Genomic DNA, 27,737 nt, shown 5'->3' with positions numbered 1-27,737 from the left:
CATAGATAACTTGACCAAAGTTATAAAAGATATTTCCACAGCAAAACAAGTGACATTAAACAATCAAATAGCTTTAGACTTCCCATTAGCCAACCAAGGCAGTGCTGGTGCCATTGCTAACCATTTGGGATGCACTGGTCACATACAAAATTCCATCTCAAAACCAAAGGAAGTGGCATCAGCAGCTTCAATGTGAGGCCCAAATTGACTTGGAGAGGTGTATTTTGAGAACTGTTTCACTGATTTGGGATTTTGTCTTAGAAGCATTCTACACAGGCAGCTCATATACCTGATCTTATTCTTGGTGTGTACTTATTCTTGTCAAGTACAGAACCCCCACGGTTTTAAGTGCTGTTGTGCAGTCACTGTCATTTGACAAAAGGAACAATGGGATCAGATTTTGGTCTATGTTCAAATACTTATTTTGAGATGAAAAAGTCATCTAGACAGTATGATAGTGATCTGGAGCAAGATTGCTTTTGTAGCCAACACTAGTCAAAGAATGGCAAGCAAGAGGGCTCTCAAACTACAGTATTATCCCCATCCTCCATTCAGTTGCAACCTTAGGATGTCCTGCAACTCACATAGCCCTTCCTCTCCACTTAGAGTCTCATTTTGTCTACATTGACCTTTTCTTTAAGATGGCACTCACACTGATTCAAGTAAATCTATTCAATTTGAAGACTGGAACTGTTTCTGTCATCTTTTTGTTGTTGTCATTGTTTTTTATTTGTTTCTTTGTTTTTGTGAGTGAGTGTGTGTGTGTGTGTATGTGCTAAGCAAGTGCTCTACCGCTGGGCCATATCCCAGCCCTTTTTTTATTTTATATTGAGGCAGTGTTTCTCAAGTTGTCCCAGCTGGCCTTGAACTTGTGATTCTCCTGCCTCAACCACCCTAGTCACTGAGATTTCCCCTCAGTGCCCAGCTGTTTCTTCAACTATCCATAAGAATTTTCGAGGGGCTGGGGCTGTAGCTCAGTGGCAGAGTGCTTGCATAGCATGTATGAGGCACTGGGTTCGATCCTCAGCACCACATAAAAAAATAAACAAAAAAATAAATAAATAAAGGCATTCTGTCCATGTACAACTACAAAAAAAAAATTAAACTTTTGGCCAAACTCAATGAAAATTAAGTCCTAGGTTGGTAGATAGAAGTGAAGAGCAGAAATCAATTAAGTAGATTGAAATAAATTGAATAGATTAACTTGAATCTATAATTTAAAACATTCCTACAAAGAAAACTCTAGGCCCAAAGGATTTCGTTAGTAAATTCAATAAAATATTTATAAAAGACATAATAGCAATACTAAAATAAATTTTAGAAAGCAGAAGAGGAAGATATACTTCTTACCACTACTTTCAGCCTAGAATTATATTATTACCAAAATCAAAGATCTTGCATATGAAAAAAATTAAAACAGAAACAAAAAGCTAGAGACCCAAATCTCACACACAGATGCAAACATTCCAAATGAAATATTTTAAAATCAATTGCATGTCTGTATGTAAACATATACATATATATACGTGAAAGTAAAATATGATCATTTAATATTTATTCAAGAATTGAACATGAGTTTAGCATTAGAAATCAATCATTCAGTTAACATAGTTCACTCTATTACCTTAAAAGAAGAAAAAATATTATCATTTCAAAGATGCAGAAAAAGTATTTGAAAATTTAACACCCATTCAAGATATTAAAAATTCTCAATAAGTTAGGACTAGAGGGGAACTTCATTAAACCCAATAAAGGGTACCTATGTAAAAATCACTATTAGTATAGTATTCAATGGTTAATGATTATTTCCTAAGTTTGGGTACTTAGTAATTATTTGTGAATAATTGCTATCTTACCATTATTGAACCTGCCAAGTAATGAACATAATATATATCTCCATTGTAAAATTTATTATTTATAGAAATAACATGTACATTTATCAGAAAAGATGAAGTAAAAGTGTCTTTTTAAGGATATCACCAGGTCTTATGCATAGAAAATCCTTAAACATCTTCAAAAAGCTATTAGAAATGTAAGTGGATTAGCAAGACAACATTCTACAGACCAATTTTTTTAAAAAATATTATTTCTAGAAGATGCCCAACATACAGAATAAGGAGAGAATTTTAAAAGCTGCAAGAGAAAGGAAGCAGATTACATTTAGGGGTAAACCAATCAGGATAACAGCTGATCTTTCAACACAGACTCTGAAAGCTAGAAGATCCTGGAATAACATATTTCAAACACTGAAAGAAAATGGGTTCCAACCAAGAATCGTGTATCCAGCGAAATTAAACTTCAGGATGGAAGATGAAATTAAAACCTTCCACGATAAACAAAAGTTAAAAGAATTTGCAGCTAGAAAACCATCTCTTCAAAACATCCTTGGCAAAACATTTCAGGAAGAGGAAATGGAAAATAACAAAGAAAACCAACAGTGGGAGGTAGGACAGTAAAGGGGGCAAAATAATCAAAGAGGAAAACAAACCATGTTTAGTAACATAAATAAACAAATATGGCTGGAAGAACAAACCATATCTCAATAATAACCCTAAATGTCAATGGCTTAAACTCACCAATCAAGAGACACAAGCTAGTAGAATGGATCACAAAACATGACCCAACAATATGCTGCCTACAGGAGATGCATTTAATAGGAAAAGACATACATAGACTGAAGGTGAAAGGTTGGGAAAAATCATATCACTCATATGGACTTCGGAAACAAGCAGGAGTGTCCATACTCATATCAAATAAAATAGATTTCAAACCAAAGTTAATCAAAAGGGATAAAGAGGGACACTATATACTGCTCAAGGGAACCATACACTAACAAGACATAACAATCATAAATATATATGCCCCAAACAATGGTGCAGCTATGTTCATCAAACAAACTCTTCTCAAGTTCAAGAGTCTAATAAACCACCATACAATAATCATGGGAGACTTCAACACACCTCTCTCACCACTGGACAGATCTTCCAAACAAAAGTTGCATAAGGAAACTATAGAACTCAATAACACAATTAATAACCTAGACTTAATTGACATATATAGAATATACCACCCAACATCAAGGAGTTACACTTTTATTCTCAGCAGCACATGGATCCTTCTCAAAAATAGATCATATATTATGTCACAGGGCAACTCTTAGAAAATATAAAGGAGTAGAGATATTACCATGCATCTTATCTGATCATAATGGAATGAAACTGAAAATCAATGATAAAAGAAGGAAGGAAAAATCATGCATCACTTAGAGAATGAACAATAGGTTACTGAATGATCAATGGGTTATAGAAGACATCAAGGAGGAAATTAAAAAATTCTTAGAGATAAATGAAAACACAGACACAACATATCGGAATCTATGTGACACATTGAAAGCAGTTCTAAGAGGAAAATTCATTGCTTGGAGTTCATTTCTTAAAAAATGAAAAAACACCAACAAATAAATGATCTCATACTTCATTTCAAAATCCTAGAAAAAGAAGAGCAAAACAACAACAAAAGAAGTAGAAGGCAAGAAATAATTAAAATCAGAGCTGAAATTAATGAAATTGAAACAAAAGAAACAATTGAAAAAATTGACAAAACTAAAAGCTGGTTCTTTGAAAAAATAAATAAAATCGACAGACCTTTAGCCATGCTAACAAAGAGAAGAAGAGAGAGAAATCAAATTACTAGCATACGGGATGAAAAAGGCATCATCACAACAGATATTCAGAAATACAGAAGATAATCAGAAATTATTTTGAATCCTTATACTCCAATAAAATAGAAGATAGTGAAGGCATCAATAAATTTCTTAAGTCATATGATCTGCCCAGATTGAGTCAGGAGGATATAGACAACCTAACAGACCAATATCAATTGAGGAAATAGAAGAAACTATCAAAAGACTACCAACTAAGAAAAGCCCAGGACCGGATGGGTATACAGCAGAGTTTTACAAAACCTTTAAAGAGGAACTAATACCAATACTTTTCAAGCTATTTCAGGAAATAGAAAAAGAGGGAGAACATCCAAATTCATTCTACGAGGCCAACATCACCCTGATTCCTAAACCAGACAAAGACACTTCAAAGAAAGGAAACTACAGACCAATATCTCTAATGAACCTAGATGCAAAAATCCTCAATAAAATTCTGGCAAATCAGATTCAAAAACATATCAAAAAAATTGTGCACCATGATCAAGTAGGATTCATCCATGGGATGCAAGGCTGGTTCAATATACGGAAATCAATAAATGTTATTCACCACATCAACAGACTTAAAAATAAGAACCAAATGATCATCTTGATAGATGCAGAAAAAGCATTCAACAAAGTACAGCATCCCTTAATGTTCAAAACTCTAGAAAAACTAGGGATAACAGGAACATACCTCAACATTGTAAAAGCAATCTATGCTAAGCCTCAGGGTAGCATCATTCTGAACAGAGAAAAATTGAAGGCATTCCCTCTAAAATCTGGAACAAGACAGGGATGCTCTCTCTCACCACTTCTGTTCAACATAGTTCTCGAAACACTGGCCAGAGCAATTAGACAAAAGAAATTAAAGGCATAAAAATAGGAAAAGAAAAACTCAAATTATCACTATTTGCAGCTGACATGATTCTATACCTAGCAGACCCAAAAGGGTCTACAAAGAAACTATTAGAGCTAATAAATGAATTCAGCAAAGTGGCAGGATATAAAATCAACACGCATAAATCAAAGGCATTCCTGTATATCAGCGACAAATCCTCTGAAATGGAAATGAGGACAACCACTCCATTCACAATATCCTCAAAAAAAATAAAATACTTGGGAATCAACCTAACAAAAGAGGTGAAAGACTTATACAATGAAAACTACAGAACCCTAAAGAGAGAAAGAGAAGAAGATCTTAGAAGATGGAAAAATATACAGTGTCCATGGATAGACAGAACTATCATTATCAAAATGGGGATATTACCAAAAGTTCTCTATAGGTTTAATGCAATGCCAATCAAAATCCCAAGGGCATTTCTTGTAGAAATAGATAAAGCAATCATGAAATTCATATGGAAAAATAAAAGACCCAGAATAGCAAAACAATGCTAAGCAGGAAGTGTGAATCAGGCAGTATAGCGATACCAGATTTCACACTATACTACAGAGCAATAGTAACAAAAACAGCATGGTACTGGTACCAAAACAGGCGGGTGGACGAGTGGTACAGAATAGAGGACACAGAAACCAATCCACAAAATTACAACAATTTTATATTTGATAAAGGGGCTAAAGGCATGCAATGGAGGAAGGATAGCTTCTTCAACAAATGGTGCTGGGAAAACAGGAAATCCATATGCAACAAAATGAAACGGAATCCCTTTCTCTCACCATGCACAAAAGTTAACTCAAAATGGAACAAGGAGTTTGATATCAAATCAGAGACACGGCATCTGATAGAAGAAAAAGTTGGCTACGATCTACATACTGTGGGGTCGGGCTCCAAATTCCTCAATAGGACACCCATAGCACAAGAGTAAATAACTAGAATCAACAAATGGGACTTACTTAAACTGAAAAGTTTTTTCTCAGCAAAAGAAATAATAAGAGAGGTAAATAGGGAGCCTACATCCTGGGAACAAATCTTTACTCCTCACACTTCAGATAGAGCCCTAATATCCAGAGTATACAAAGAACTCAAATAATTAGACAATAAGATAACAAGTAACCTAATCAAAAAATGGGCCAAAGACCTGAACAGGCACTTCTCAGAGGAGGACATGCAATCAATCAACAAGTACATGAAAAAATGCTCACCATCTCTAGCAGTCAGAGAAATGCAAACCAAAACCACCCTAAGATACCATCTCACTCCAGTAAGATTGGCAGCCATTAGGAAGTCAAACAACAACAAGTGCTGGCGATGATATGGGGAAAAGGGTACACTTGTTCATTGTTGGTGGGACTGCAAATTGGTGCAGCCAATTTGGAAAGCAGTATGGAGATTTCTTGGAAAGCTTGGAATGGAACCACCATTTGACCCAGCTATTCCCCTACTCGGTCTATTCCCTAAAGACCTAAAAAGAGCATGCTACAGGGACACTGCTACATCGATGTTCATCGCAGCACAATTCACAATAGCAAGACTGTGGAACCAACCTAGATGCCCTTCAATAGACGAATGGATAAAAAAAATGTGGCATTTATACAGAATGGAGTATTACTCTGCATTAAAAAATGACAAAATCATAGAATTTGGAGGGAAATGGATGGCATTAGAGCAGATTATGCTAAGTGAAGCCAGCCAATCCCTAAAAAAACAAATGCCAAATGTCTTCTTTGTTATAAGGAGAGCAACTAAGAACAGAGCAGAGAGGAAGAGCATGAGAAGAAGATCAACATTAAACAGGGATGAGACGTGGGAGGGAAAGAGAGAGAGAAGGGAAATTGCATGGAAATGGAAGGAGACCCTCAGGGTTATACAAAATTACATACAAGAGGAAGTGAGGGGAAAGGGAAAAATAATACAAGGGGGAGAAATGAATTACAGTAGAGGGGGTAGAGAGAGGAGAGGGGAGGGGAGGGGAGGGGGGATAGTAGAGGATAGGAAAGGCAGCAGAATACAACACACACTAGTATGGCAATATGTAAACCAATGGAAGTGTATCTGATGTGATTCTGCAATCTGTATATGGGGTAAAAATGGGAGTTCATAACCCACTTGAATCAAAGTGTGAAATATGATATATCAAGAACTATATAATGTTTTGAACAATCAACAATAAAAAATATTATTTCTAAATACTAGTAGCAAAAAAATTGGAAAAGTATGAGAAAAGATAACAGTCCAATGACATCAATGACATGAAATAGTGATAAATTTAACACAATGCATTCTAGATCTATACCAAAACAAACAAACAAAAAACAGCTAGAAAACTTGTGGAACAAACTAAAGACATAAATTGAGAAATGGAGATATATATTATGTTCATGAGTTGGCAGATTCAATAATGGTAAGATAGTAATTATTCACAAAGTGACCACTAGATCCCCCACCCCCACATCCCCAATGCTGGGGCTCAAACTCAGGGCTTCACACATGCTAGGCTAGTGCTCTACCACTGAACCACACACCCAGCCCTGACCAGTAGGTTTAACATGAGTCTAATGAAACTACTAGAAGACCTTACTTTTGAGATGAAAGGTTGAATTTGACAAAATGATTTAAAAATTTACACAGACATAAAAAACAAGAAAAATCAAACAATTTTGAAAATAATGAACAAAGTAGCAGAAATTCTACTACTTGAATTCAAGACTTATCATAAAGCAATAGTTATTCACATACAATGTAAGCATTGTCTTAAAGAAAAACCTGTCTTTCAATGAAGCAAAATAAAAGAGTCCAGAAATCCACACATATGGGCAATTGATCTTTGAAAAAGGTGCCTAAATAATTTAATAGTAAAAGGTAATCTTTTCACCAAATAGTGTTGGAATAACTTGATACACATATAGAATAAAAATGATACTATAACAAAAATAATTTCAAATTGATCACAGACTTAACCATAAAACTGAAACTATAAAAGTCTAGAAGAAAACAAGAGAAAACAGTTTTATGACTTTGGCTGTGCAAAAATTTCTTATAACATGAAAAAACTAAATTGTAAAATAAAAAGTTTGGTATATGGACTTTATAAAAAAAAAACTGCTCTTTGGAAGACATCATTTAAAAAATTAAAATAACATTTATGGACTTGAATATTTATGTTGATCCAGGGGTCTTTTATAAAATACATAAATATTACTATTAATAATAATAATAATAAAACTAATGCAATTAAGATTTGAAAATATATTTGAACATGTGCTTCACCAAAGGTTTGAATGGCCTGTAAGATCATAGAAAAGTACTAAAATTATTGATTCACCAGAAAATTCAAGTTAAAACCATAATGACATACTACAATGTACACTCACTAGAAAAGCTAAAATTAAACAGTGTTTTATCAAGTGTGTCAAGAGTAGAGCATGTGGGAATCACATACATTGCTGATTGAAATTTGAAATGGTACAAACAACTTGTAAAATAGTTTGTCAGTAAAATATGAACTAGCAATTCCACTCCTAGGTATTTACTCAAATGAAATCATATATTCACACAAAGATTGTGCACAAATATTCATCTTTGAAACACACCCCAAGTGGAATCAATTCAAATATCTAATAGTTAGTGGGTAAACAAACTGTTATATATTCATACCACTCAGCAATAGAGAGAAAGGAAACACTGTTGATGCAATAATGTGGATGAATACCAGACATACTCGTCAGAGTAAAACAAGCGAAACATCAAAATATACATGTTGTTACTTAATTTTCATAATATTTTAGAGATGACAAAGCTAGTGTATAGTGGTTGAAAAGTTAGTCAGAGGATGGTTGCTTAGGACAAGGGAATAGGAAGCAGAGATTGACTGGAAAGGGACATAAAGAAATGTCTCAGAACTTGGAATGCAATCACCATTTGACCCACTTATTCCACTCCTCAGTATACACCCAAAGGACTTAAAATCAGCATAACTATAGTGACATGGCCTCATCAATGTGTATAACAGCTCACTAATAATAGCTAAACTGTGGAACCAACCAAGGTGCCCTTCAACACATGAATAGAAAAAGAAAATCTATATATACACAATGAAATATTACTAATCCCTAGAAAAATAAAATTATGGCATTTGCCAGTAAATAGATGGAATTGGAGACTATCATGCTAAGTAAAATAAGTCAGTTCCAAAGAACCAAAGTCTGAATATTCTCTCTGATATTCAGATGCTAATACACAAAAAGCACGGCCCTGGGTAAGGAAGAAAGTACTTTTTATTAGACAAATGGGAATGAAGGGAAGGGAGGAGTGGATGGGAATAGAAAAAAACAGTAGAATGAATTGGACATTACTTCCCAATGTTCAAATATGAATACATGACTAGTGTAAACTAAAAAGTCATGTACAAGCATAATAGGAATTTATACTCCATGTATATATAATATGTCAAAATACATTCTATTGTCATGTATAACTGAAAAGAACAAATAAAAAAATTAAAAAGGAAATGTTTCAGGAGATGTAAATGCTCTCTGTCTTGATCATGTGGTAGTTTCAGGAAGTGTAGACTGTCTTTGAACTGTACTCTCGAAATGGGTGCATTTTATAGTATGTAACTTATAGCTCAATAAAGTTAGTTTAAAAAATAATTAATTATTTGGCTGAGCCAGGGAAAACTGCAGATATTCAGCCAATTTTGACATATGAAAATATACATTTTACAGATAATTTAATATTTTATAAATGAACAAGAATATTACCTGTAATTAATTCAAATTGAATTTTGAAAAATGCTTTTACCTTGAATTATATTTGATTCATAATGAGTGCACCTTAAAAAATAAAAAAAAAAACATATACATCCCTCCTCCTTTATAAATCACTGATAGAGGGCCACTCTTGTTGATGCATATTGGAACTGGCTGGAAAGAGAACATCATTAAGGGCTACTTTTATTGTAAACCATAGGGTCTTCTATATCAAGTTGATTAACTATAATTAAGAGTGCTGTAGCACTATCTACCTCAGATTTCACTCTGTGAAGCATAATTCTCTCAGGGAAATTTTGGAAATTAATTTTTTTAATATTTATTTTTTAGGTGTAGATGGACACAACACAATGCCTTTATTTTTAATGTGGTGCTAAGGATCGAACCCGGGTCCCACCCATGCTAGGTGAGCGCTCTACCACTGAGCCACAATCCCAGCCCTGGAAACTAATTTTTAAAAGTGATAAAATTTTTCACAAGTCAAACATACATTTTTCTTTCCTTCTTAATGGGAAGCTAGAAATACTAATTTCTTAGAATGAAAGCAATCTTTAGAAAACTTAACAAGAGTAAAAAATTTGAAAAAACAAATTCAAGATGCTCACCTTAAGTGTAGCAATGTCACTTGCCTAATTCAGAGAGCATATTTTTTAAAGCAACAAGTTTCCAGATAAAATTAGATTAATATAATCAATGAAATTCTCATTTTCCTTCTTCTGAGAATTTTATTTTATATGTTTTAATTGTCACAGTCATTGTACATATTTATGGGGTATAGTGTGACTTTTCCAATGCATGTACATAATGTGTAATGCTTAGATCAAGATCCTATACACCACTTCAGACATTTTTCATTTCTTTTTGTTTGAATCATTCAAAATCCTCTCTACCAACAATTAATATGCAATTTATTTTTGCCAGTCATAGTTATGATTCTGTGCTATAGAAGATTAACATTCATACCTCCAATCCTACTGTACCCCTGTACCCATTAACCAACTCTCTTTCCCTTCCCAGGCTTTAGTACTAATGGGATTTTTTTAATGTGTTTTTTTTCAGGTGTGTTAATGTTTCTACTTCTGAATGATTAAGAAATTGGCTGTGGTAGACTTGGAAAAAAATCTATTAAGGTATGCTATTGCAAAAACAGAATAAAGAACAATGAGTGGCAAATTGTGGCACTCTGGAGAGCAATCACAACATAGTCAACCTTTGCTCTGCCTTAGTTTTTCTTAACGTGTACTTTGCTGATATCCAGATGGTTTACAACTGTCTAATAACAGTAGTTGTTCTTCAAAGGGCAAACCAGGTTGTTTCATAAGTACTGATGTGTCACATACATTGGAAACATTTGGGTGAAATAGTTCTTTTGTGTGTTTGGGATAGGGTCTTCCTGTGTTGCTCAGGCTGGCCCCAAACTCCAAGGCTCAAGCTGTCCTCTTACGTCATCCTGCTGAGCAGTTGGATTACAGGTGCATGCCAGGGCACCCAGCATGAAACGGGTCTTGTGGTAAGATTGCTAGATACAGTAAGGTATGGCTAGTTAAATTCAAATTTCTGATGATTCTTTTCACTTAAGTATGTTCCAGGTAATATTTGGTTTTTGTCTGAAAATCAAAATTAACTGGGCATCTGGTATTTTTATTTGCTAAATCTGTCAACCCTTTCTTGATCATATAATGATCAATATAATTCAATGAGATAATAGCCCACAATTCATTATGTTTTATAAAATATGCTTGTAATATTCCAAAATTAAAAAGGGATTGGACTAACTGGAGTAGACCAATCTTTCAATTAAACCGCCAATACTGTTTTTGATAATGCTACACAAACACATGGATAAAATAAATAATTAAGCAATCAATCCATATGTATATAAAGAAACAGTCAATTCTCTATTACTTCTGTAATACTTCTGGACTGTGTATTGTACACCTTCCAGAGAGAAAAGAATGGTCTCTCTGAGAAAGGTTGACAGGAACTACATTTTAATTTCCTCTGAAAAATTCCTCATGCACTTGGCTCTGATACCATCTTGTGTGTGTGTGTATACATGTACACACACACACACACACACATACACACACACACACACACACACACACACGTTCTGTTGATTTCTGTTGCAATCAAGTTCCATGCTATTTTTATCTGAAAGAAGAAATTGGAAGGTAACATCCAGGCATGAATATTTGGTGTTTATTTGGACCGTGTCATTAATGTTTCCAGTTTGCTGAGCAGTTTCCATGTTTCCCAGAGGTTTTCACCCTGTAAAAGCTGATGGATGGGCTGACAGAGCTTCCAGGCCTGGGCTGGGGTAATGTGAGCTCAGTGCCTGGAAACAATAAAACAGCAATTTTCTGAGAGATTTACCTGCAGAAGAGCCAGGAACATAAAAGCCTTTTTCAGTTTCCCACCCCTAGCCTGTTCTTTTCTCCTATTCCCGGGAGGGGTTTGGGAAGACTGTATCCTGTCAGGTTAATTGCGGGTGACATTAAATGTAATCTCAGCAGCAGCCACTGTAATGGCTCCAAGGGAAAGACCAGTGGAGCAGGTGGAGGCTTCATGTCAGGAACAGCAGAGGCGAAGGCCACAGGGGGTTAGGAGATGTCAGATCTTTTCATTTGAATGCTGGAGGCATCCAGTTGACATTTGACAAGCCATGGTTGAGGCACCAGCAGTGGCTGTGGACCAAGGGAAGGCTTCTCCTCAGTGGAGTCCATCAGGGCTGGGCCAGGATGGTCTAAAATTCACATTGGGTGCAACCCACCCCACTGCATCCTTAGCTGCACCTTGAAACTGGGTCTTTATGTCACACAGGATGATGGGATATGTGTCCTAGAACAGGTATCTGCAAGAGAGCTTTGGAGTAAGGAGGCCTGGACTGAAGGACTTGAGAGGCTGCCAATGGGATCCTGGCTCTCCAAGTCTGCTGTGGATCAGTGATCAACTGGCCTGGGCCTGAAGTGCTCATCCCAGCACACAGCCTGCAGGACACATTGTTATTTGCAATACACAGAACTGTGTCAATTCTACCTACCATTGCCATTTCTTCTTTGGTAACCTAAGAATCATGTAACAACAATTCACTCTGAGGTTCATCCAGTAATCCATAACTCTTCTAAATGTTAAATCCCTATAAACTTAAAATAAGTTCTCTAGATGACTTAAGAAAATAATATTTGAAAGTTTTATTTATTGGACTTTTGGGTTCTCACAAGAAAATAATCCCTTTTTTAGCCCCTAATTTTAGAAACCTAATGTGGCACTACCTTGTATGATGTAATGTGATGTGACAGAGAAATTGGCTGTGTCTTATTTCCTTACCCAGGATAGGAGCATCACTAAAGATGGGAAGAAGATATTTAGTCCCGGAGGCCCCAAGCTCCCTTTCTCTTCGAGGAAGCTTAGGAGGCTTGGTTAAACTTCCTGTCAAGATGGTAGCACAGATCAGGGGTGAGAGGGAGGAGTGAAGTCAGACCTTGAGAGGCAAGTTAGGTTTTCCTGAGAATGGAGAAAACAGGCTTTCTAAGACACAAGTTTTCACTGGTGGACATTTTACATTCTTCAGTCCCACCCAGGTGTCTCAAAAGGACATGGCCATTGAAAGGGTGGCATATGGATGCCAGGGAAATGCTTCTGCCTTGATAGCCTCAGCAGGCCCAGAGGCCAAGCCATGTGGTGACAGGAGCAGCGGATGTCATGGCCAGCACATGCCTGTAGTAGAATGGAGGTGTAGGCCAAAGATGAAGACAACACCTTCTAACCCAAGTTGGACCACTATCCAATCCTCAATATGGATGTTGGAGCCACACTTCTGTGCTTGGCCTAGTTATTGGCCTTAGAGGAGCAGAGTGTCCAACACCATCAACTTTGCTTTGTTGAAATGCTAATGGGGAGGCCATCTGGAGCCTTCTTCCCTAGCCAGAGCTAGAAGTGAGAGGACAGGCTGACCACTAGGCAGAAGCAGAATGTGGTTCAGGGACTCTGGCTGGGTGTCAGGAGCTGGGGGAAGCACATGAACTCTGGCCAAATGTCCCGAGATCTTTCCAGAGAGAAGCTTCAATTGTTCTGGCTCAGCATCCAATCTCTGTCTGATCTTCTCTCCGCCACCTGCTCCATGTCTCTGCTGGCACTGGTACTTTCTGGACTGATTGGTCCCATTAAATGACTTTCAGATGGTGATTTCCTGTTTCAAGGATGAGTGAGCATTTCCACAAGTTGCATCTCATTTTACTAATATCACTAATTTCTTTGCTTTCTTGCATCTAATCCATCATTCCACTTCATCTGTGGATTTCATTAATGGGCCATTGATGCCCTCTTCCAGATCGTTAGTGAAGATGTCAAATTCTGACCAGACATAATACCAATTCCCATCGCTTGCTGCTGGCTGCCCTGACATCAACTGGAGGAGGCATTCATCATTGTCACACATGTGCCTTCATTATTCCAAACCAATTTCAACCTATTTTTCCAGAAACACTTTCTAGGAAGTTAAAAAAAAAATAATGCTTTCCCCAGGAACTCCTAATTTCCACAGGACCAGAACAGATGGCCCCATGATACAGCACACTATAAGTGGCAGTGAAACCTCAGCCTCTGCTAACCAGATAGTTTAGGCTCATTCATTTCTTTTGTCAGTGGAAGAACCAAAAAAAGGATTATATCCTCCTGCTATAATCCTCTATTTATGCCTTTTCAGAATCTCAATTTATGTTGATTTGCCTCTTTTATTTGACAGAAGATTTAATTTCAGTCCATTTTTCTGGCTACTCTTCAGGTGCTCATGCAAATCATCAGGTTACTGGATGGCTGGGAAGCTCACACAGGTGGCTGAAGTTTAAGTTCAGAGAAGATGATATTATCAATGGTCTGGAGAGCAGGGATTGTTTCCCTGACCCTCTTTTACCCATTTCCAGTACAAACCAGGTTCTAATTATATGAAGTGAATCAAAGAAAATCACCTAGTTGATCAAGACAATTTGTTTTTATTTTTAACCTTAGGTGCCTGGTTACACAGAATATTCAAATTTCAGACATACCTGAATACCAACTATTTTCCCTTTGCCCTGGAATTTCTCTTGAAAATCAAGAAAGGAAAACCATTTTTTTCTTCTCTGCATTAAAATGCTTTTTTTTAATGAAGAGAAAATGCAAAATTGTATCTCTACTATAATTACAGGAACAAATAAAATACTGAGGCATACTGAAAACTAAAAAAATGAAGTCTTTGGATGGTTGGAATGGCAAAATTGAAGATAAATTTTTCTGCATTTTATTATAATTTTGTTTTATATTTTTAACAACGTAATCTGTATTGTACTCTTACAAGTCTGCTTATGAGTGTTGATTCAAAGCTGTGAAGAGGAGAAATGTTAAAAACTTTGAGGAAAGCAGTTTCTCTCTGCTTGGAGTCCAAGATGAAAGGGGATCTCCCATTAACCAAGTGATGTGGCATTTCCTGAGCAATGGTTTTTATATATTTCCCAGGCAAAGGGATATTTGGTACTACTATTACAGGACTTCATGCCAAATGTCATGTGAGTTATAACATATAACTCAAAAACTATTCTAAAAGGTACAATGCCACTGAGTCTTTGCATGCTCTTCCAAGTTTAGTGAGTATTTTCTAATTTTGTATGGCAATATAGTATGGCATACCACAGCACTGTAGACAAACATATAGCACAGTAGTGAGAACACTGTGGAAACTGCACAGGTTCAAATCCTAACCCTGTCACATATTAACTGTATGATTGTGGGACTATTATTTAATCTCTCTAAACTCTAGTTTCACCAGATTAAAAAAGTGTAATAATAACAACTATCAATTGTGAGGATTAAGTGTGTATGTTAGTCAGGGTTCTCCAGAGGAGAATTGTAGTTCTAGCCCAAAGTCAGCTTGCTGTCAGAATTCCTTTTTTCTTGGAGGACATTGGTCTTTATTCTGTCAAAGCCTCTCACCTTACAGAGAGTGATCTACTTTATTCAAAATCCACCCATTTAAACATTAGTCTCACCCAAAGATACCACCATAGAAATATCTAGAACACAGTTTGACAAATTATCTGGGGATGCTGTGGCCCAGTCAAGTTGACATACAAAATTAACCAGCACAATGAGGTGAAGTGTATAAAGAGGAAAAAGCTGAGAGCCAGAAGCATTCAATAAACACTTCTCATTCCATTATGCATTCTAGAGGCATTGGAGATGAGGATGAAATTGTCGGTTTTAAGTTGGTCTTTGTTGAAAGTTTCTGATGAGGATTAACTGAAATATAGCTAAGGAGTGGTGGATAATTATCAATTCTAGTTCAAGACAAGTGACCCTGAAAATTGGCTACTCTACCTCTCCAAAAAAAGAAGACCCTGGAAAAATAAAGCTATAAAGTCACACCACTGATATGAACCAGAAGATATTTTCAGGGTGATTAATAAATGAAAAATAGTTGTACTCTCCTTGCTCTTGGGTAATGCAAGACCAACACTGTAGTGAGAAATAAGCACAAAGCCTTCATTTTTTTAGTTTTCTTTTCCAAAGCAAACCACTTGAAGAAATAGATGTTCTAAAAGATATGCCACCTATTTAGTTTGTTCAGGCTGTTACAACAAAATACCACACACTGATGTTTTAGTCAGCTTTTCACCACTATTTTAGAGGAAGAACAATTTTAGAGGAAGAAAATTTATTTGGCACTCATGGTTTAGACACCTCAGTCTGTAGATGGGTGGCTCCATTGCTCTGAGCCTAATATGAGGCAGAATATCATGGCATAAAAGCACAGCAGAGGAAAGCAGCTTGGGATGTGGAACAAGGAAGGAGGGAGAAAGAGAGAGTGTGTGTGTTCTGCTCACCAGGGACAAAATATAAACCCCAAAGCCAGTGACTCACTTCCTCTAGCCATACCCTACTTGCCTACAGTTACCACTCAGGTAATCCATATCAGTGAGTTAATGCACTGATTAGGTTAAGGTTTTTATAAAACAATCATTTCACTTCTAAACTTCCTTGTATTGTCTCACATGTGAGTTTTTGGGGAGACACCTCCCATCCAACCCATAACAGCTGGGTAATTCATAAAAACTTGAGAGTTGTTGACAGTTCTGGAGGCTGGAAAGTCCAAGATTAAGGTGCCAGCATATCTGATATCTGGGGAGGGCTTGCTCTCTGCTTCAAAGACTGTGGCTTGTAGATGTGTTCTCGCATGAAGAAGGGTAAAATGGCTTCTTCAAGTCTCTTTTACAAGGACACTGGTCTGATTGATTCATAGGTCTGGAGTCCTCATGTCCAAGGCCCAATGCAACAAATGAATTTTGGAGGGACACAAATATACAGACCATAGCATTCCCCAAATAATTAGAGAGAGAATTAGAATAAAACATAAATGTACCCTTAAATACTGTGGGAAACAATTTTTTTAAAGACATTAAAGTTTCCTACATGTATACTCAAAACAAATTTCATTCTGACTTGATTAGTAATCACAACCTTGCCCGGATCTGATGTTTCAGACTTACAAGTTCTCAGCAAAGACAGCGCATCCTTACACTGTCCTCCTGGAAAATAAAACCATCTATAAAAATACAAATAGTGTTTTATAATACACATGAAAGTGAAAGAGACTTCAGGTATTATATGTGAAGAATCATAGGTTTTTTAAAATGAGCCTAAATGGAAAGTATACTGAAATGGTGACAGAATCATCCACTGGTCCATGTTCCCTTTGGAAATGTTTTCCTCCTTCTATTACAAAATGTTCTAAGCCAACTTCCTCTCTTGTAACACAGAAAAAGTAATATGATCTGTCTGCTTTTTAGAGGAGTTGCTTTTAACACATACAGCCCAGATATGTGAATACGCTTTGAAAAATGAAGTGATATAAGTGGAGTCATTATTGTTAGTATTAAAAAGAAGGGAAGAGTGACAGTGTGGGAAAACAGGAAGGGTAAGAGCTTTAGAATCAGCTAATGTGAAGGCCAAATAGTAACTCTGCCTCTCCTTTCTTTGTGTGATGGCAAGAAGTCCCCTTACTTTCCTTGAACAAAAACAACAACAACAACAACAACAATGTCAGGCTTTCCATACTGAAGTTTCTGATGTCTGTACAATTGTGTGTGTGTGTGCATGTGTGTGTGTGTGTGTGTGTGTGTGTGTGTGAATATATGAATGTTTGTGCATCAATATGGAAGAGGAAGGCAGATGTGAAATTGCTGTAGTTCATGGTACATTGAATTGAATCGTACTATTTGTTATGGTTTAGATGTGAGGCGTTCCCCAAAGCTCATGTGTGAGACATTGTAGGAAAGTTTAAAGGTGAAATGATTGGGTTATCATCCCACTTGAATGAATTAACTGGGTGGTAACTGTAGACAGGTAGGATGTGGCTGGAGGAGGTAGGTCACTGGGGCTGTGCCTTTGGGGTTTTGATTTTATTCCTGGTAAGTAGAGAGCTCTCTCTCTCTCTGCTTCTGGGTACTATATCCTGAACTGGTTTCCTCTGCCACACCCATCCACCAAGATATTCTGCCTCACCTTGGACCTAGAACAATAGATTTTGTCATCTATGGATTGAGGTCTCTGAAATTGTGATCGCCAAATACACTTTTCCTCCTAAAATTGCTCTTTTCAGGTCTTTTGGTCACAGTGATGGAATAGCTGATTAAAACACCATTCAACACAGAAGATGCTATAAAGAAAGTCTTCATTTCTTAGGGCCATGAATAAAATACTTTTGTGGACGAAAGTTACAATGAACCAGGGAAGTGGGAAAACGAGTAAAAGAAAATCTGGTATGGGCTGAGTTTGGATAGAAGTGAAACTGGAAAGAAGCTTCCAGAAGCCAGCTTGAATACCTAGAGTTGGGCTCCCAGTATCTCAATTGGAGGTAGATCTCAGAGCATGACAGTCTTTGCCAAACAAATCTCCAAACTAAGAGAAGAAAACAGGTAAAGTTCTAATGACTTCAAGCACTCAATCCAGCATCCAAGCAAAACCATGCCTGAGACTAATAAGCACATAAAGTGTATTCCTGGAGTGTCTGTTATTAAGCTGTTGTCTCTTGGCTTGCAGGATCCCAAACCCAGCATCATAAGGATTCTGCAAACTGCATTTCTATTTTGCCACCTGACTGTAGTAGAATCTCTTTGCCAAAGCAGGACACTAGAGAGAAACTGGAAAATTGAGGAGGAATGAAAGATGGTTCCTTTGGCTTCCCATGGACTTTCTGTGTGTTGTCTTATTCCTGTGCTTCTCACCCTAGCAATGCTTCTTCACCATGGCAGTAATGCTTCTTTCTTGTAGCATCAGTTAAATGAAATGTGGGTTGAGAGTTCTCTAAGACTTGCAGATCCAAGTTTAGGAGACACCTGCACCAACTAGCTAATACCCCATACTCCTTGAGCTCAAGGGCCCAGAAACAGCTGAGTGGTGTGTCCTCCTTAAAGGATGCTTCCACCACTTCTCTTCAACACCATACTACAGATCTTTGCCATTGTGATAATGCAAAAATAAAAAAGGAAATTTTAAAACATCAGGTAGGAAGAAGTAAAACATTTTTTTTAAAGAGAGAGTGGGAGAGGAGAGGAGAGGAGAGGAGAGGAGAGAGAGAGAGAGAGAGAGAGAGAGAGAGAGAGAGAGAGAGAGAATGAGAATTTTAATATTTAATTTTTAGTTCTCATCCGACACAACATCTTTGTTGGTATGTGGTGCCGCACGCATGCCAGGCGAGCACACTACCGCTTGAGCCACATCCCCAGCCCAGAAGTAAAACATTTTCTCTTTGCAGATAACATGATTATTTACCTAGAAATTTCTAAGGATTTTTATAAAGAAAATGCTAGAACTAATAAATGAAATTATCAATGTCACAGGATCAAACTTAGTACAGGTTGAATGTCCTAATTCAAAATCTTACATCTGAAATGCTCCAAACCCAAGCCTTTGTAAGAGCCAACATATCACAAGTGGAAAATTCCACACCTGATCTCATGTGATGGGTTTCAGTCAAAATGTAGATGTGTTGAAAATGCTACATAAACAAATACTCAAGCTATGTGCATGAGGTATAAATGAAACATATGAATCTTGTGTTTAAACCCAGATCCTATCCCCAAGTTATCTCATTATGTATATGCAATTATTCCAAAAAAAACACTCTGGTTCCAAGCATTTTTCGATAAGGAATACAGGAAATTGGAAATGCTACATATTATATTCCACAGCATACAACATGAAAATGAAAATTTTGAACTTCCATATATAAAAGCCTCAAAAACATTAAACCCTGAGAAGATAAGGTTCTGTCATCCAGGGTTTAGTATATCATTTCAATTAGAGAACAATGTCCTCACTTTCTTATCTATAAAACAATTAAATTGAACTATAATGACCTCTAAAATCTCTTTAATAGAATTAGTCTGTATTAAATAATGGACCCTAAGCATCCAGAGTTGCTTTTCTAACATTGATCCTAATCCCTCAAATATAAAAATCTAAAGCCCCCTTCCTCTCCACCCATTCCTTTATTATTGCTCAAGTCTGCTTTCAAAAAATGTTACTGGCTCCAGATCCTGAAGAGTTCAAATGATTATTACCTATTGTGTAAGCTAGCTGTTCCTTACTTTAATAAATACCAGAGATACCCAACTTATAAACAGGAAAGCTTCATCTCAGCTCACACAGTTTTGGAGGTTTCAGTCCATGGTAATTTGGCCTGGTTGCTTTGGGACCTGAGTCAAGGAGGTCTATCATGGTGAGGAATGCATAGCAGAGTAGAGCCATTAACTTACATGGACACAGCATGAAAGAGAAGAAAGAGACCTGGGTACCACAGTCACCTTCAAGAGCACATCCCCAATGACTGAAGACCTCCCCCTAGGCCTGCCTCCTAAGATTCCATCAATTTCTGGTAAGAGCATTCTGGGGAGCAAACCTTTAACACACAGACCTTTGGGGACACTCCAGATGAAAATGTTAGCACCTATGAACAGCTAAATAACCAAAGCAATGTGACAGAGAATCTGCTTTGTGCCCAGAGCTGACCACCAGCTGTCTGGCACACAGTGTCTGGAAATGAGAGATAGCCATTATTTTTGTGGACAGTGTTTTTCTCTCTTAAAAATAATTGCTAACCATTGTTGACAGATTGAAACTTGTAAAGCTCTACTTAGTGGAAAAGCAATTAGGGACAAACAGCCCTTCATTTCTAGTTCATTTGGATACTAGCAACTAGAAAATTTTCAGAAAACCAAAGAGTGTTATGAGTGAATCTGAATGAGAGAGGAGCTTTCCTTGTTAATAAGAAGAGGCACTTTCACCTAACTGGCTGCCAGCACACAAACACATCCACACAGTTATATGTTCTAAAATTTATTTTACTAATTAGACAGCAGCCTCCCTTCCAAAATATCACTCAGAACTGGGCATTTCCCAAATCTTTTAAATACATCTCATTTGTAAAACCTCTATTTCACATTTCTGAAATAAAGTTCCTTGTCATATGCTGATTGTTTTAATTAATTTCCAGTCTTCTAGTTCACCAGTTCTTGTAGACTTTGTGATCTGTAAGTCAGACATAAAACCTCTTAACCTATTGAGGTAATATTAGCACTGGAACTGGCAGTTCACTGCTTCACTATCCTCATGGGTAAGCCAGTACTTCCCTAGATCTCCACTCTCTAAAATTCTATCACCTATAAGTTTCTTATATATCAGAGCATCTGTGGGAAGGAGCTAGTTTCTTCATCTGAACCATGAACCATAAAATAAAGATTAAGAGAAAAGGGCCATGGGGTATCAATCAAAGCCATTCAAGTGTTACACTTGTAATAGAATAAATTTCTTAGTTACTTAAAAGAGAAGAGTTGTTTTCTTTTACATTTGAAAAGACAAGGCGAATATGGATGAAATAAGATTTCAGAAGATATTTATGGTTCATAATTAAAAGGGTCTATGTCCTACTCAGACCCCTTATAACTTCTAATCCTGCAATGTGAGGACACCATTTTCAACAGGATGAAAAGTAAACAATTTGGGAGAACTGCCATCTGCATGAGCTCAGGTAGCAACTACCAAACTCCCCTTTGCCTCCTCTGAAAGAGAGTTTAAATGCATTCAGATAGTACTGAGTAACTGCTTTGGGAGTTCCAAGGATTTCAGCAACTCATCCTCTCAGTCAGCAGGAAATTTCTGCTGAAGACTTCCAATTACTATAGCACTTAGCAAACAGTGGTGAATGAAGAACATCAGCACTGCCCACATGCAAGCTGCTTGCAGAAAACCTCCCCAGCCAGCACAGGGCTCCTTCCTCTGTAGAGTGTGGTCTTGATGCTCAGTAATGGGCCAAGGTTGGTTCCTGGAGGTGAGCAAGGGAAATAGGACTAGAGTGGTTTTGAATTCAGTTCATGACCCAGAGTTCAGAGGTCAGTTACAGAGATGTCACTTGAAGTAGAAAGGAGACAAATGGCTTAAAAGAGAGACTTTGGCTACTAGAAATCTCTAAAAGCAACTGTAAAACTAAATCTGTTCCCAGAACAATGCACTGAAATCTAGAGGGGATGGCCTAAGGGGTTTAAAATATCAAAAAATGAATTGTGCATATCATTTGATTAAGTAATTTCTCTTTTGGGAATTTGTCTTAAGAGTATAATCAAAACAGTATGCAGACACAGAAGTGTTGGTTTTAGTACTGTCACTAGACACATAATAAAAAGAGACTATTTAGTCATTACAAATGGATGAGACACTCACATAACTAGTAAGATGTTTATGATATATTTTTTGGTGATAAAGGCAGATTATGCAATGAATGCGAGTCCATTTTGGTTGGGTGAATGGATACATAATTGAATGTACTCTTCTTGGCTTCCTCACTCCTGGTACCAATCTTTGTATGGTTTAACATGAGAAGTAATAGTGACATTACACACACACACACACACACACACATACACACACACACACACACACACACCACAGTATGTACATGAGGGTATTTGTTACAGGGGATTGGTTTATGCAGTTAAAAGAATGGGGTGGGCAAGTGTTTGTAGGCTGTGTATCTGTGTTGGATGCTGGATCTTAATATTCACAGAGCAGACAGGAAGGAAAACTCATACAAACAGGTTGGAATCCCACTAGAAAGGACTGCAACCTCTGACTGATCTTGGTGATGAGGGTATCCTGCAGAAGCTGGGTCCTTTGTAACAGAGCTGAATGCATGTGTCTTCAGAAAAAACTAAAGGACAATTAAGGGGTAGCAGAGGAAGTCTAGCTGCTGCCTCAGAATAACAAGGTGAGTCAGCAACAGAGTGTGTCTAGTGCCCAAAGGTTGCCATTTCCCTCTGCCTTCCCAATCTTATAAGAATCCCCCTTGAGACCCACCCTAACCAGAAGGATACAAGAATTCTTGGAAATGAAATTCAGACTAGCAAGGTGACACATTGCAAAGCTGTCACTGAGGTGACGTTGGAATCTAGCACAGGGTGAGACCCCAGTGATCTACCTGCTCGTGGAACTTCTGACTTAAGCAGACTTGCTCACCCAGCACTGGATGGAAAAAAAATTGCTCACATGGTTTAAATAATTTTATCTTTCTTCATGGCAAGCAAAGTGTTCAGAAATTAAAGAATCTATGATGTGTAAGAAGACATTGCTATTGAAAATGACAACATAAATCACAATAAAAATAGTTTCTAATTGTCCCAAATGACTTACATGTACTTTTTCATTTAATTCTCACATCACACTTATATTAGACATGAAGAAACTGTAATATGAAGGGGTTAAGTAACCAGTCCCAGAGCACACAGCCCACGGAGAGCAGAGGCCAGGATTTTAACCCAAGCATTTGGTTCTAAACTCCTGTTTTTAACCCTATGTTACTGCTTCTCCTAGATAGTTAGATAGCTGTAAATTGCTGTGCATCATAAAAACCTTAAAACACTGAAAAGTTCTTGAAATCTTATAAAGTATTCTAAATTCTATTTAATAAAGGTAAAACAGCAATTAATAATGTTTAAACAGATTTTCTAGAACAAAGTTGTATTAAAGCATATTTTTTAAAATGGCAAAATTGGTAATTCCCCCACAAACACAAAATGAATGCCTGTCAAAAATTTTAATTCATTGATTAATGAGGACATCAATAAGACATTAATACTGATGCAAATGAGAAGTAGACTTACAGATATTTACATTCACATTTTCTACTGGACAAATTCATTTCCTATTATCATGAATGAGAATCATTTTGCTATGCTGTGGACAAGAAACAGTTGCATTATCATCAGTTTTCTGCAAGAGTAAAACTCCAGGGGTTATAGGGGAAGGGAGGGGGCATGGGGTTATTAATGATGTGGAATGTGATGATCATTATTGTCCAAAGTACAGGTATGAAGACACGAATTGGTATGAATATACTGCATATACAACCAGAGATATGAAATATTGTGCTCTATATGTATAATAAGAATTGTAATACATTCTGCTGTCATATATAAATAAAAATAAATAAATAAATAAAATAATAAAAATAAAAAAGAGTAAAACTCCATCACTACAGATTTATAAAATGGACTTCTCAAAGACAAACAAGAGTGTACACTCCATAGAACCAGATGATTCCCCAAGATTCTGCTAGAAAATTCCAGCATTGATTTACGAACACTTGATGACCTTTCTTGTTAATCTCCAGGACTTTGACAACTTTTTCCAACAAACAAATAAAATTTCTTATTGAGGTAAAATAAGCTATTCATAAAATATCTCAGTTACTTAAAACTGTACAGTGTCAAACTTTCTAAGGATACTTCCTATTCTAAATTTTTCTGATCCTAAAAAAAATAGGGTATTCTATGAGTAAGATTTGATAAGAATAAGATGATAGTAACTTTATTTTCCTATTTATTTTTGATATTACAATTTGGGGGTTAAAGGGGGAAATTTTTAACAAAACAGCTTTATTAGGAGAGGTTCAGTACAGTGGTGCACACCTATACTCCCAAATATCGGGAGTATGAGGCAGGAGAATTGCAAGTGAGAGTTCAGTTTGGGAGACTTGCAGAGACCCTATCTCAAAACAAAAATTTAAAAGGGCCAGGATAGTAGCTCAGTGGTAGAGCACTTGCCTAGAATGTGCAAGGACCTGGGTTCTGCCCCCAGTATTGCATGAAAATAAATAAGTAAAATTTTATCAGGGGAAATTGTTAAAAACAGTGAGAAAAAGAAATAAATGAAGAATTAAATTAAAACTGGAGAATATGTAAAGGAGAAAGAAATCAAGGGTCTAAGAACAGATATTTGGGTAATACTTTAAAAACTCACACAGTGTGCTGTGGTCTCAATTGTTCCAAGTAGACAAGATGAATATGTTTACTTCCTTACTGAGAATCTCAAAACTACCAACTCAGTGTTGCAGCATCCTAAGTTACAGCCAGCTAAGTTTCACTTTTGGGGTTAATGGGAAAGTAAATTTTTCAAGATGCCAATGGGATCACTTGAGAAGAATGCTTGCTTCTTAAAATTTTTAAATTTTAGTTTTTAAAAATTTCCCAGTCTTATTAAGGTGTGATTGACAAACAAAATTGTTTAAATTCAAGGAGTCCAATGTGATGGCTAGGTATATGTATATAACGTGTAATGATTGCCACAATCATGTTAGCTAGCACACTTCCTTTTAAAGCATCACCTCAAATGCCTTTGTTTTTGGTGAGGACATTTGAGATGTATTCCCTGAGCATAGCACAAGTATACACTGCAAGCATTATTAGTGATAGTCACCATGCTGTACATTAGATCCCACAACTTATCTTACAACTGAAACTTTACCCTGCAATCAATGTCCTTAACTCACCCCCACCCACCCCCAGCCCCTGGCAACCTCCATCCTACTCTGTTTCTATTTCAACTTTTTTAGATCTTCAACATGTTAGATCTTACAGTATTTGTCTTTCTCTAATTTATTTTACTAGGCACAGTATTCTAGAGATGATTCATGTTGTTGCAAGGAACAGGATTTTTCTTCAAGTCTGGGAACATCCCATTGTGTGTATATATACCCCACCACATACACCTTTTTTTTAAAACTGTTCATCTGTTGTTGGATACTTAATTGGATTCCATATCTCTGCAGTTGTACATAATGCTGCAATGAACATGGTAATGCAGCCATCTTCAAGATACTGATTTTGTTTCCTTCCAATATAGAAGGATGCTTCATTTTATGAGATCAGAAAAAAAGGCAATGAAGCAAAGATTATGTAAGATTACAAAAGTAAAAAAGAGTTCCAAAAGGAAGAGTAAATAGAGCTGAAGGCATAAAAACAGTGTTCAGAACTGCAGATGAATCAGGAAAGACCAGTCATAGAATCCACAGTAACAGCATTTATTGTGCCCTTACTGGGACCAAGCATTACACTCAAAACTTTAAAGCATATCTCATTTAAGCCTTAAAACAATCCTATCAAACAAATCATATCAGTAGACTCACTTTACAGAAGAAAACTGAGGTTGGGATGCTTACATCCTGTCCACACATTATAGAGTGGGTTGTATATCTAGTAGAGATATTTTCTTTTAATTTTAAATGTCTTTATTTATTCTAATTTGTTATACATGACATCATAATGCATTTCAATACATAGTACACAATTTTTCATGTCTCTGGTTGTACACAAAGTAGACTCACACCATTTGTGTCTTTATACATATGCTTTGGGTAATAATATCCATCTCATTCCACCATATTTCCTACCCCCATCCCCCCTCCCTTCTCCTCCCTCCCCTTTTGCCCTTAGTAGAGGTGTTCTCTAAGCACTTGGAGGTAAATATTTTAGAAGGCAATTATTGAAATTCTGGAAAAGGTTGGAATGGAGGATGCACAGCCCCCCAACCCCCTTGGATTGCAAGACCATTTATTTCCCTCCATCTCCCTACCATCATTCTTTTTCAGGCCATAATCTCCTGCCAGGGTTGCTTCCCTAGCCTTAAAAGAACGTGGAGGGAGAGGGGGTGTCTTGCCACACCCAAAAGGTAGATTGATTATACTGTGGCTTTCCATGTGGTCTTCCAAAAAGCCATGCAATTTTTGCCAATTCTTTGATAAATATTTGATAAATTTAAACAAAAAAAACACAATGGAATTCATTTATGTTGGAGGATTGATTATTGGTAAAGGTGGTAGGGGAAGAAGAGAGACTGAGAGAGACAGGGAGAAAGGGGTTGAAGATTGGGAATGAGAACAGTGGAGGAAATAACATTATAAAAACCTCTGAGTCTCAGAAGCTGTGCACAAAGAGCATGGAGAGCAGAAATGGGGAGCTCACCTATAGCGGAGGGCTGATGAGAGCAGGTCAGGAGCCCCAGCCAGGCAGAGGGCTAATGCAGGAAAATACTCCTGGGGAAAAGATCCAGGGATTGGGAGGGGGTAAATGGAGGGAGGGGAGTATAAAGATTAACCACAAGTTTATGAATTTTAGGAATCATCACAGATGGGAGAAGAAAGCAAAGGGGTCTTGGTGCATTATTCCTTTAACAGTGTTAACTCTTAGGAACTGCAAATGAAATTTATCTTGGGCAGACCTATATTTTATCAAGCTCTTCTACATTTATGATTTTTGTAACATAAAAATATTCAACTAAATTTTTTACTAGGAAACAAAAGGAAATTTAAAGAAATTTTATAGAGCTGATTGGTGGTAAAAAAAATCTTTGAAAAATCCATTATCACATGCTTATTACTAAAATAACCTCAGGTTATAGCCATCATTTTATTTTATTTCTACATATCCTTAGGATATAAATCATTGCCTTTACTCCTCAAAATATAGTATTTAACTATGCCTATATGAATAATCACTTCACTTTACATTCCTGGATTATGTAAGAATTTTTGGAAAAGTGCCTCTAATACATGAAGCATGCTCTTTTAATCTACAACTTATTTGTCTCAGAGAGGAGATGTATAATTTTTTGTTCAATACTACTATATATTTTAGGTCTTCTTGTTTCTTACAGCTCAGAAAAACAAATATCACTTCAATCTCACATCTGACTAGGCAAATCTACACTTTCCAATATGGATTATTTTTGGTCCACTGAGTTTTGTTTCAATTCTTTTTCTGCTGTGTCTAGTTCCACAATATGATTAATGACTGAACTTTCCTTGTCTTCCCCACAGTTGCCTTGAGAACTTAAAATATTAGATTTATTCACTTACAATCAAGGCAAACAAAGATGCAATCTTGAATGTGAATATTGCTCTTTGTTTAAAATGCACAGATATTCATCATTAACTACGTTTTAAACTTTTTTGATGATAATGCATAGAACAAATATACATGGTATATATGCTTTGTAACTATTGTGG

General features: G+C 36.7%; 1 pseudogene; it reads right to left on the bottom strand.

Moving 5' to 3' along the window:
* LOC144255012 (protein O-mannosyl-transferase TMTC1-like) overlaps positions 1 to 27,737 on the bottom strand; it is a 386,709-nt pseudogene that overhangs the window by 49,369 nt on the left and 309,603 nt on the right.

The sequence above is a fragment of the Urocitellus parryii genome, chromosome 5 (assembly GCF_045843805.1).
Source record: "Urocitellus parryii isolate mUroPar1 chromosome 5, mUroPar1.hap1, whole genome shotgun sequence".
NCBI lineage: Eukaryota > Metazoa > Chordata > Mammalia > Rodentia > Sciuridae > Urocitellus > Urocitellus parryii.
This window is presented reverse-complemented; position numbering and strand designations above follow the sequence as displayed.